The sequence below is a fragment of the Pelodiscus sinensis genome, chromosome 4 (assembly GCF_049634645.1).
Source record: "Pelodiscus sinensis isolate JC-2024 chromosome 4, ASM4963464v1, whole genome shotgun sequence".
Lineage (NCBI taxonomy): Eukaryota > Metazoa > Chordata > Testudines > Trionychidae > Pelodiscus > Pelodiscus sinensis.
In genome coordinates this window covers 22734138-22747118 of record NC_134714.1, presented here as the reverse complement: position 1 = coordinate 22747118, position 12981 = coordinate 22734138, and the positions used below count along the sequence as shown (strand labels likewise).

General features: G+C 49.1%; 1 long non-coding RNA gene across 1 annotated transcript in view; it reads left to right on the top strand.

The window, feature by feature from the left end:
* LOC142829075 (uncharacterized) overlaps positions 1 to 12981 on the top strand; it is a 128120-nt gene that overhangs the window by 97732 nt on the left and 17407 nt on the right. The gene's annotated exons all lie outside the window — the stretch shown is intronic.

Sequence of the window (12981 nt, the reverse complement as noted above, 5' to 3'; positions counted from 1 at the left end):
CGTTGGGAGGAGACCCCTAGACACTGAACCCGGCCCTTGCTGCTGCTATTTACTCGGCCTGGCAGAAGGGTTACATTTTTGGGGGCTCGTCCGGGATCATCTGGGTCAGTACCCCCGCAAGCACATTGCGAGCAATCCATTAAATTGGGAAAACCCAAAATTCCTGTTGGTGTTTTGAGCTGTTAGATTCGGGAAATTTACTGTTTGTATAATGGCCCTACACTTGTTGGAGGACTGGTGCAAGGGGATGTCCATTAACCCTAAGAATTGTGTTCTGGTGACGGGGGTGCCGGAGGCATTCGATGAGGGCTCAATAGAACCTATGTTAAGGGCTTCCACTGAGTACCTGAGTAAGTGCAAAATGCGTGGGCGCATGTTTGTGAGGGAGCAGGGAGCTTTTGCTGTACTATGTGAGCTGTCCTCAGCTGTGGACCCTCTACAGGTCCCAGGCAGGATAGCAGTGGGAGGTAATGAGTGGACAGTGATAACCACTGAGAGCCAGCCCTTACCAGCCCCTCCCTCAGATGTAGAGTTTCTAAAGAAAATGTCGACCTTTTTGGGGAACGAGGGAAAATCTTTCGCTGATATGCCAGGTCTGTTGGGCCTTCACCTGGGAGTCCCACCCCGGGAGGCTACTCCGCCACCTGATGAGTGGGTGAAGGTTTTGGGGCAGGCATTAGAAAAGGTTGTGCCACCCCACCCTGAGTCAGGCCCCTATCGCAAACTGAGGTTGTTTTCTGGGGGTCCCACCCCAATACCTGGGGAGGAGGCATTTGAACCCTGGCTGGAACACACCACTGAGATGCTGCAGGAATGGACGGGGCCTGAGGCTGAAAAGAGAAGGCGACTAGTAGAGTGCCTCAGGGGACCAGCACTAGATGTGATTCGCACCCTGAAGCTCGGTAACCCTGGGGTCAAGGTGAAGGACTGTCTAGAGGCCCTTGATCATGCCTTCGGGAGAACCGAGGGCTCAGAGGATGTTTATTGCAAGTTCCTCAGTGCCAAGCAACAAAAGGGAGAGAAGGTTTCTGCCTATGTCCAAAGGTTGGAGAAATTGTTACAGAGAGCCATCATGAGGGGAGCAGTAGACGTAGAGCAAATGGACCGGACTAGATTGACTCAGATTGTGAGAGGAATTCAATATCATAACCCGATCCTTCTTCACCTTCGATTGAGGGAACGGCAAGACAATCCACCCAGTTACTCTCGGCTGATAAAAGAGGTCCGAGAGGAAGAAGAGAGGCAAGCAGCTGGTGAGGTTTGGGATGTGCAGCCACACCGGGCGACTGGCGCAACACCCATACAAACACCCACAGCACTGATGGTGAATCCTCAAGAGGAACTTACCCAACGATTGCAGGCCCTGACGCAGAAAGTGGCCGAACTAGAGAATACCGTTGATTCAGCCAATATCTCAACGTACAAGGAACCCTCTGTTACCACAGTCCGGAAGACTACATTTAGAGCCTCCGCCTCATCCAGGCAACCAGAGAGAGGTCAATCCTTCTTCTGCTACCGGTGTGGCCAGGGTGGGCACATCGCTGCCAGGTGTCACAATGCAGAGAATCCCACACTAGTTTATCAAAAGCTAAAGACCACTTGGGGACAGTCGGGAAACGGCCCCATGGCCTGGGAAGGGAGCCGCCCAGGCCTGCCGCGTGCGGAGGCTCCTCTGGAAAGAACCATGCAGCCCAAATCCCATCGGGACTGATAGGACCTCGGGCAGAAGTCACTGTAAGGGTTGAAGGGACAGAATGTAGGGCCGTGCTTGACACGGGATCCCAAGTGACTATCATATTCCAGTCTTTCTATCAGAAGATGCTTAAGCACCTGCCTATATGGCCCCTGACAGGGCTTGGACTGTGTGGCCTCAGCATGGATGAATACCCCTATCAGGGATACATCATAGTACACCTGGAATTCCCAGAAGAGATTGCTGGGGTGAGACAGGAAGTGGACACTGCTGCTTTAATATGCCCTGACCCCAAAGGAGCCTCTGATGTGTCCGTGCTAATAGGGACCAACTCCAGCCTTTTTAAGGTACTTGCAGATTACTGCCGACAGCGGGCAGGGGACCAATATCTAAACACCCTGGTGATTCACACCTATTGTGCCGCAGCCTATAGGAAAATTGAGGACACAAGAAAAGTGATGCCTGACTTGCCGGTGGGAGCTTTGAGGTATGCAGGGCCTGTCCCCTTAGCAGTGCCTGCAATGACAGAAAAGGAGGTGATTGTCCTGAGTACCTGCCTGAGAGGCAGTAAGGGAACATTAGCAGTGGTAGAGCCGCCGACCGAGGGAGGGCTCCCTGAAGGAGTACTGGTCCTCAGTGGTGTCATAAGCCTGCCTGCTGAACCCCAGGAAAAGGTGACTATATTGATTGCTAATGAAACGGGCCGTGAAGTGTTTGTAAGACCAGGGCAGAAGGTTGCAGACCTCTTTGAGCCTGAAACCATTGTGAGACCCCAGCGTGAAGCTGAAGCTCCGGCGTTGGATCCTGCAAAGTTTGACTTCGGGGACTCACCGTTGCCTGAGGAGTGGAAGGATCGTCTGAGGAAGAAGCTTTGCGCAAGACCCAAGGTATTCTCACTACATGAGTGGGACGTTGGATGTGCCCAGGGGGTGGAACACCACATCAGACTACAAGATCCCCGACCCTTCAGGGAGAGGTCTAGGAGGATCGCTCTCTCTGAGATGGAAGACGTACGCCATCATCTTCAAGAGCTCATCGCGAACGGTATCATTACCGAGTCCCACAGCCCCTACGCCTCGCCTATTGTGGTGGTTCGTAAGAAGAGTGGGAAAATTCGGATGTGTATCGACTACCGCACCCTAAACAGGCGCACTACAGTTGATCAATACACCATGCCCCGAGTACAAGATGCCTTGGACTGTTTGTTGGGTAGCCAGTGGTTCTCAGTATTGGATCTTCGGAGTGGATACTACCAGATCCCTCTGGGAGAAGAGGATAAGGAGAAGACAGCCTTCATCTGTCCATTGGGGTTCTACCAGTTCGAACGCATGCCCCAAGGGATTTCTGGAGCCCCGGCCACATTTCAGCGTCTGATGGAGAAAGTAGTGGGAGACATGAATCTACTTCAAGTGTTAGTTTACTTGGATGACTTGATTGTGTTTGGAAGAACCTTGGAAGAACATGAGGAAAGACTTCTTAACGTGCTTGATAGGTTGGAGGCATATGGTTTGAAGCTTTCAATTGACAAATGCCAGTTCTGCCAAACCTCAGTGAAGTATGTGGGTCACATCGTGTCCCAAGAGGGTGTGAGTACCGATCCCGATAAAATAGAAGCTCTCACCACCTGGCCACGTCCGCGTAACTACAGAGAACTCAAGACCTTTCTTGGATTCAGTGGCTACTACCGCAGATTTGTGAAGAACTACGCTACGATTGTAAAACCGCTGAATGATCTTACCAGGGGATACCAGTCCAGCAAGAACAAATCTAAGACCAAAAATAAGAGGAGGCCTCCCAAGCCTCCTATGCAGAGATACTATGGCCCTTTCGAGCCACTTGGGCCACGGTGGGATGAGAGTTGTGAAAGGGCGTTTCGGGAAATCATTACTCGACTGACTCAGGCTCCCGTCCTAGTCTTTGCTGATCCAAGCAGACCATTTATACTACATACTGATGCCAGTTTGGAGGGTCTGGGAGCTGTACTGTACCAGGAAATGGAAGGCAAACGTAACCCTGTAGCCTTTGCCAGCCGAGGACTGTCCGACAGTGAATCTCGCTATCCCATCCACAAGCTGGAGTTCTTGGCCTTGAAGTGGGCCATCACTGAGAAATTTCGAGATTACTTGTATGGTGCTCAGTTTCAGGTATGGACGGACAACAACCCTCTGACTTATGTGTTAACAAGTGCAAAGCTGGATGCTACTGGGCAGCGATGGGTGGCCGCCTTGGCTAGCTATGAGTTCAGCATTCAATACCGATCAGGGAGAAGCAATGTAGATGCGGATGCATTGTCCCGGCGTCCCCAGGCACCCGAAGTTGCCGTGATACCCCCGGATGGGGTGAGAGCTATCTGCAGTGTGAGTCGCCGAGAACCGGAGGCCCCTGAGAGCCTCCATGGGTGTGCTGCAGAAGCTTTGGGCCTGCCCCCTGAATGCGTGTCCTCTGCGGTAGTGAACTATATTGCCCTGAACCAATCTCACTTGCCCATGCTCAGTGCAGCTGATTGGCAAGAAGCCCAGCTGCAAGATGCCGACATTTGTGATACGCTACTTGCCAAAAGGGATGGACGAAGCCCCGCTGCGGTTGTCCCACCTAACTCGGAGGGTAAACTACTATTGAGAGAGTGGACCAAACTAAAACTGATTCGGGGAGTGCTGCACCGAATGACCACCGACCCTTTACAAAAGCAACGGACACAACTAGTGCTACCCAAAGAGTACAGAGCCCTGGCCATGAGGGCCCTTCATGATGACTTTGGACATTTAGGGATGGAAAGGACCCTGGAACTTGTTCGTAGTAGGTTCTATTGGCCCCGGATGGCTGCAGATGTTCGCAGGAAATGTGAGACTTGCGCTCGATGTGTTCAAAGGAAAACACTGCCCACGAGGGCCGCATACCTCAAGAATATCACCAGCAACAAGCCCTTGGAACTGGTGTGCATTGATTTCTTGTCTCTAGAAGTAGACAGAAGGAACATTGGGAACATCCTAGTAGTGACCGACCATTTTACGCGGTATGCACAGGCATACCCCACACGTGATCAGAGGGCCACCACTGTTGCTCGAGTACTATGGGAAAAATATTTCTCAGTTTATGGATTCCCAGCCCGGATACACTCAGATCAGGGGCGGGACTTTGAGAGTCGCCTTCTAAAAGAGGTACTGAGGATAGCGGGGATTAAAAAGTCTAGGACAACGCCCTATCACCCACAAGGGGATCCCCAGCCAGAAAGGTTCAACCGAACCCTGTTAGATATGTTGGGGACTTTGCGACCAGAGCAGAAGGCAACTTGGAGCCAACATGTCGCATTCCTGGTGCATGCCTACAATGCCACGAGGAATGATGCTACGGAAGCCACACCATATTTTTTGATGTTTGGGCGAGAACCAAGATTACCCATAGACCTGTGCTTTGGTGTATTAGAGGATGGAGATGGTTATGAAACTCATCAGCAATACGCATCCCAACTAAGAGAAAAGCTGCAGGATGCTTATCGCTTAGCTACAGCTGCGGCTCGGAAGAATGCAGACCGCAACAAACATCGCTACGATGCCAGGGTACGTTCGCAAGAACTCCAGCCTGGGGACAGAGTCTTGCTGCGAAATTTGGGTATTGCTGGCAAACACAAGATAGCTGACCGATGGAAGGCGATTCCATACTTGGTGATAGAACAGCTGGGAGACCTGCCAGTCTACAAGATCAAACCTGAAGAGGGTCCAGGGCAGACAAAGACAGTACACAGAAACCTTTTGCTTCCTGTGGGGGAATTGGTAAGCACCCCTTGTGAGATGGGCCATGACAGGGCAACCGAGCAGAACAAGGGTGCTAGGCCAAAGCCACCCTCCATCATGGACAGCCAGCCCCCTGCAGCTAACCTACCCCTATGCATCGCACCCGAGAGTGAGTCTGAGGAGGAGGACGCAACCGTGGTGTATCCGGAAAGGGGGACAAGATCTCAGGATCGATCAGCTGAACCAAAAGAGAGCCCCACCTCTGCCACCCTAAACCCCATGGCAGAAGTATTTATGCCCATTTCTGACACCCCTGTGCCACTGGTGGGACCCCCATGTGAGGACACACACAGGTTATTGGAAAGTGGAGACATACAAGGGGAGGATGTCCAGGGCACCCTGGACCCTGCACTGTTAGAACTAGAAACGCAGGGGCCTATGCCAGTAGCCGAGGGGCCAGCAGAGGTAACCTCACCATCTATCACTCAAGAGGGTGTTTCCCCCACCATGGGAACAGAGATTCTCAATAGACGAGACAGGGTAATAAGACCAGTAAAACGGTTAACTTATGATGCACCTGGAGTGATTAGTGAGGAGCCCATACATTTAGCACACAGGCTTGTACAAGCTAAAGTGGGCTTCCTGAGGCCCTTTGGGGGGAACCAGTGAGTGGGTATAGTAGGTGGTGTGATTTGTCGGGACGACAAATTCTTGGCTGGGGGGAGGATGTAAGCAGGGTCAGGGTAAACTCTATTCTGACATCTAGTGGCGAACTGTGGCAAGTGGTGCAAAGAGACTTCAGGGGCTGAGCCCAATTTGCATAGACACACCCACCCTGTCTAGCATGTGCCACAGCAGCCCAAATCGTCACTTTGGCCACTGTGGGAGCCCCAGTCTCTCTGTTATTGAGGCAGAGGGGATAAAAGTGTTGTTACCCTGATTATGTGAATCAAGGACAATGGAATGGTGGAACTGTTTATGACAGAGGGATTCGCCATAAACTAAGTAGCACTCTCTAGACAAGGGGCATGGGTTCCAAACCCAGTCAAATTGAGAGAGGTTGGGGACAGGTCTTGGTACCTGGTGGTGGGGCCCTGTCTGAGGGCCTAAACAACACTGATTGCACTCCCTCCTCTCTCTCCACTGTGGAATATCAGAGTTAATTTAGATTCCATTAGGAGTCTAGTTTTGAGCTGTGGAGCTAACTTTGCTGTGGGCCAGCGCTAAGGCTCCTCTGTTATGAGCTGAAATCACTGTGTGCTGTGGACGAGAGCTGAAATCACTGTTGCTGAGCTGTGGACAAGAGCTGAAATCACTGTTGCTGAGCTGTGGACAAGAGCTGAAATCACTGTTGCTGAGGGGAGCCTGGCGCTGTGCTGCTAGCAAAGCAGTTTGCAAGGGGCAACCAGCAAGCACAGGTGGACAGTAGATGCAGCTGGCGGTGGCCTGTGGCTGGTAGGAGCGGCAGCTGGTGGAGCAGCGGCAGGAGCAACCAGCTGGCAGCCCGGAGCGTGGACTGAGGCGGTTGGTGGATTTGCGGAGCCGGACAGTGGAGGCGGCTTACCTGACGACAAGTGGAGTGTGGCGGAGTGACTCGCGTTGACGGTGGCAGCACGGAGAGGCGGAGCCACCGCCGGGCCACGTAAGGTGCATCGATCCCCACCCCTCCAGGTTGGAATGGTGAAACCCTGCCGGGTGGACTTTTGAACCCTGGGATGGCACTGACCCAGGGCTGAGACTCTTGGGGTGTTGGACTTTTGGGACGTTGGGGAGATTTGTGGCTGGGGGGAGGGCCGTTGCTCATTGGGTTACCTCATGTTATTAAAGGTTTGCTACTCTACTGAGGCTCTGTGCTTGCGAGAAGGGAAGAATTGCCTCTTTTGAGGCACCCAGAGGTGTATGTAAGATTTCCCAGGTCACTGGGTGGGGGCTCGAGCCAGTGTTGTATTACCTCGTTGGGAGGAGACCCCTAGACACTGAACCCGGCCCTTGCTGCTGCTATTTACTCGGCCTGGCAGAAGGGTTACATAAGTGTCACAACAGCTTTAGCAGCTAACATTTCCCCCAAGACCCTGGGTCTCAAAACAGGTTTCAATCACTGCCTCTCTTCCTTTTTCTGGAAAGCTACCACAGCATGTAGCTATCATAATGATTTCTGTTCATGGAAGTGGGAAACTTGTTCACTGTGAGCCAATTACCTACAAACCTTTTGTTTCACCTGGACTGCTACTTTAATGGGAATTTCTGCAGACTAGATTTATAAAACACCAGCCTGGCATTCATTACAGTTTTTAGCCATAAAAAATCCAAACAATTATCAGCTCATCCAGTAGCTTGACTACCCAGACTTCTTGATCTAATACTTTTGGGTTCAGTTTTCAAACCCAAATTTTCCCTGGTCATTGTCTTTATTTGAGGCAATTTGGATCCCCTATTCTCAAAGCGTTTTGAATGTCTGGTTTATTAATTTATTTTTGAGCCAGCATCCACATAGTAGACTCAGAGCTGTATTACAGGGCTCATGGGGATCAGCTTCCCTCTTTTTCACTCGCAGTTGCTTCCTCTTCCTGTTCACGTCTGCAAGGAGAGATTTAAATTCAGTAACAAATTCCATAGTTTCTCAGTGTGTCTTTGAGCTCCCTTTGCTTACTTTAATCCAAAAATCAAAGTCCAGTTGAGTAGCTATAAAATGGTCCTTGCCAATTTATCCTGGAAGTCTTTGGTGTCTGAATATGCCAAGAACACAAGTCCCCTCAGGTTTTCCATCAAGCCAGGTGGAGTATACCTCTCTCTCCTTCCATAAATCCTGGAACAAAGGATGCTGCAGCACCCCTGGCTTGAAGTGGTTTCCATTATATCTAGAGTTTACATCCAAGCTCCAAGATACAATCGTATTTGCTCCAATCCCACAAATACCTACAGGTTGAACCTCTACAATCCAGGACTCGCTGGCCCAGCTACATCAGATATTGTTGGACCAGAGAGCCCTGGCTGGCCAGGTTCAGAAGTGCAGCCCAGCCAGGCTGGTGGTGGGGGATTAGAGCCCCAGCACGCCAGGGTGGTGGGAAGTACAGCCCTGGTGAGGCCTGGAGGTGGGGAGCACAGCCCCAGCAGGGGCTGGAGGCATTGAAGCCAGCCCTCACCTGGAGTTGGTGCAATGTGGGGCTGGAGGCAGCAGGGCCAGTGGTAAGGAGCACCACCCTGGCCAGGAGAAGAGCTTAGAGCTAGGTGGGGACTCTTAATTTCTCCTGGTCCGGCAAACTCCATTGTTTGGGACCACTCAGGTCCCAAAGGTGTCAGCACAGGCAGGTCCCACCTATACAAGATCTTTATCGGGCATTCTTAAAACTCAAATACCCACCTGGGAAAGTGAGGAAACAGACTGACAGAACCAGACAAGTACCCAGAAATCAACTACTTCAGGGTAGGCCCAACAAGGAAAATAACAGAATACCACTGCTTATCACCTTCAACTCCCAGCTTAAACCCCTTCAGCACATCATTGACAATCTACAACCTATAGTAGAAAACAATCCCACACCCTCAAAGGCCAATCCTCACCTACGGACAACTCCCCAACCTGAAGCAAATACTTTCCAGCAGCCACACATTACACCTCAGCTACACTCACCCAGAAACTTACCCCTGCAACAAATCCCATTGCCAAATCTGTCCACATATCTATACAAGAAACACTATCACAGACCCTAGCCACATAAGCCACAATATCAGAGGCTCATACAACTGCACAGCCTTTAATGACCTATATGTCATCAAGTCCAGCAATGCCCCTTTGCCATGTATATTAGCCAAACTGGACAGTCTGTATGACAAAGGATAAATGGACACAAATCAGACATCAGAAATGGTAACACAAATAAACCTGTAGGGGAACATTTTAACCTGTCTGGTCACTCGATTATGGATTTAAAAGTAGCTATCCTTCTACAAAGGAAATTCACCAGCCAATTACAGAGAGAGAGAGTGTGTTGAATTGGTATTTATCTATAAATTTGACTGTTACCCTGGGCTTGAACGAAGACTTTAACTGGATGTCACATTATAAAGCCAGTTTCCCCTATCTTTAACAGTTGCATTTTTACATCAAAAGCTAAGAATGGGACACTTGCAGCCCACTTAATTAGCCTCATTAGCACTGGTCCTACAATTGAGAGGTACTTTTTTTTGCTTTTATATGTATCTTTGTTTCTGTTATTTCCACTCCAGCTCATCTGATGAAGTGAGTTTTACCCACAAAAGCTCATGATATTACATATTTTTGTTAGTCTCTAAGGTGCCACAGGACTACTCATTATTTCTAGGATTTACAGTTCGGTTTAATGGCACCTCTACTGCACAAATTGTTCCAGTGTCCCAATATCCTTCTAGTGTTATTTAAGTGGAAGTGGGGGTTGAGTTTAGACACTATCTAATATAACTTCACATCAGTATGAAATCATGCCCACAGATTGTATTTGGAGTACAGAGCAAACGAGCAGAGACAGAAGCCACTTACAGTGATTGTTCCTCTGAATAGAAAGCCACCATTCAAAACTACCTTTCAAACTGAAAAAATAAACCAAAGTTGTTTCCAGGGAATGGAAAGTGAGGAATTTCCAGATGCATAAACTGAGACTGAATTTCCAACTTTTCCCCATCAACAAGTCTATGTAAAACTCCATATTTTGGTGCTTCAGAGTCATCCCAATGGTCTGTCAGAGAAAAGTTTGTTGATTTTCAAGGTTGCAAAGACCATCTGTTCACTCAGGTTTTTGTCTGTCAGCTTAGTTAAAAGGAGAGTTCAAGTTTTTTTGCTGGGGGTTTCTTTAGAGCTAACATAATTTGTTATTCTGTTCATTTAGAAGCTTTAATTTGTGGTTTTGAAGATTGTGTAACTGCTCTGAGGGGTGGCAAGAGGCCCATTTGCGAAGTTCAACAATAAGTTTAACAATACAGTAAATAACTGTTCAGTGATTTGCCCTGTACAGAGCACCATGGCGTGCACTATAAGTTATTAGTCCAGGCTCAAAGACAAAGAACAATCCTAGTGCATTAACATGTCTTTATGAGGTGCCTAGTAAAAAGGAGATAAAAAATACAGTTCCATTTGGATAACGGAACACTGAATCACTTCACTAACTGTTGTCACACATTAAGGATGACCCACAGTTGGCCTCAGGACTGGGGGCACATTATTTTGCAATAGTCTATTCTGGAATAAATTTTCTCCAGGGCTCTCAAAACATTTACATGACCATTAATTTGTGAGGTACTTAAGTGTTATTGCCTCCGTTTTACTGGTGGTGAATCTAAAGCAGAGTGTCTTCAGACAAATTGTCAGAAGTATTCACTGAAGTTAATGGGCGTTTCAGGTCCTGAGACCTGCTGAAAATCAGGCACCTGCCATCTTAACTGACCACACAACAACTGAGGCAGTCAGAATTAGACAATACTTTTGAACTTCCAACTGAGAGCATGTTAAGGGAAATAATGGCTATAAAACAAAGAGGTTCTGACTATGGATACTGTGCTCCATCCCACATAATACTCCACTTAAGGTCTCTCCTCTGTTCCTCTTGATCATGGAAAGGGTTCCCCCGTGCATTACTTTATTTGTTGTCTCTGTCTATTTGGATCTTTTAAAGTGAACATTCAGCCTGACTTTTAGTCAATGTTGATTTAGCTTGTTCCATATGGTTACAAACCCCATTGCATGCAGCAAATTCTATTCCAGTCACTTCAGATGAAATCTGGTAATACATTATTTGCTACCTCTTGCCCAGATGATCAAGTAGACAATAAATGGTGTAATTGTTCAAACAAAGGTGGAGGTCAGATACTACTGTGATGGGGAGGCACATACATAACCAGATAAACAAGACCGACCTAGATTTTTGGAGGCTGAGAATTTCTTAGAAAGGATGAGCCAAAATGGTCATGAGATAAAGACACCAAACTAACACAGAAGAAGTCTGAACTCTGTTTCCTTGTTCTGCCACAGTTCAGGAGTAAGCAAATCTTTCTTTGCCTCTATTTGACATCTGTTAAATGAGGATAAATAGCATTTCCTTTTTGTTTACATGCTAAGGCTCAGACCCATTTCAGTGGCAGTTAGGAATTAACAAAAATTATCAGGAGTATGGAATGGCTGCAATATGAGGAAGGATTAATAAGACTGGGACTTTTCAGCATGGAAAAGAGACAAGTAAGAAGGGGAAATGATAGAGGTCTATGCAATCAAGACTGGTGTGGAGAAAGTAAATAGAGAAAAGTTATTTACTTGTTCCCACAAAACAAGAGCTACGAGTCACCAAATGAAATGAATAGGTAGCAGGTTTAAACCCAACAAAGTATTTCTTCCCTCAATGCACAGTCAGCTTGTGGAACTACTAGCCAGAGGATGTTGTGAAGACTAGGACTTTAACAGGGTTCAAAAGTTCATAAAGGAAAGGTCCATCAATGGCTATTAACCAGGATGGGTAGGAATGGTGTCCCTAGCCTCTTGTTTGTCAGAAGCTGGGAATGGGTGTCAGGGGGTGGTTCACTTGATGATTACCTGTTCTATTCATTCCCTTTGGAGCACCTGGGATTGGCCCCATCAGAAAACAGGATACTGGGCTAGATTAACATTTGATTTGACCCAGTATAGCCATTATTATGGACTTATATTACCTTTGAGGATTTGGATGTCGGGAGGGGGGCAAAGATTTATCTCTTAGTGTATACTTGCACCATGGTTAGTACAGCAGAGTCCTGATCTCAGTTGCAGCCTGAAATGAGGGCAATGTTCAAAGACAGGACATTCCCCCAGGGATCAGAGTGGGTAGAATGAAGAGCAAACAGGTCACAAGTTCACCTCCAGTCTGGCACCTGCTTGTCAGTGTGAACTGACACTTGGTCAAGGTGAACTCAAGGCTTCTGCTTCCTGCGGGAGACTGAAGAGCCGAGGGGTTATGTAAGATTACAGTTGGAGAGGTGGCCACGGCTCTGAGAAGAGGGAAGGAGGGTCGCTCCCTTCGCCGCCCGCAGCAAAGCGGGGACCTTTCAGCTTTCGGACAACAGCTACCCCTAGTGGCGAGGAATTCCCTGTCTCTCTCCCCTCTCGCTGATTCCATGCTGTCAACAGGTCTGGGAACAAGAGGCAGCAGCGGTCACTAACCTGGCAAGCGCCCCCGGCCCGTTCCCCGGGACAGACCACCCCCCCCCCGGCGGCTGCAGCCCAGCAAGGCCGTTTGCAATCGCTCCCCAGCTGAGGCGCTGGTTTGCGGCGGATCAAAAACGGAGCAAGAATTAAACGCCCTGTAACCAAACGCCCCTGCCGGCGACGGCCCCTTCCAGGGCCAGCCCTCTAGCTTGGACAAGGCAGAAGCCCCCGTGTCCCATCCCCTGACCCGGCAAAGGAGAGGCCATTGCCCCGCGCCTCCGCTGGTCGGCCCGGCTGCAGTTTCTGGGTCCCGAAATGGAGCGGGGGTAGGGTAGAGAAAACGCATCAATACTCGCGCTCAATGGCAGAGAGCTACTGGCCCTGCCTCCGGGCAGCGAGGTTGTGTCTCCCGG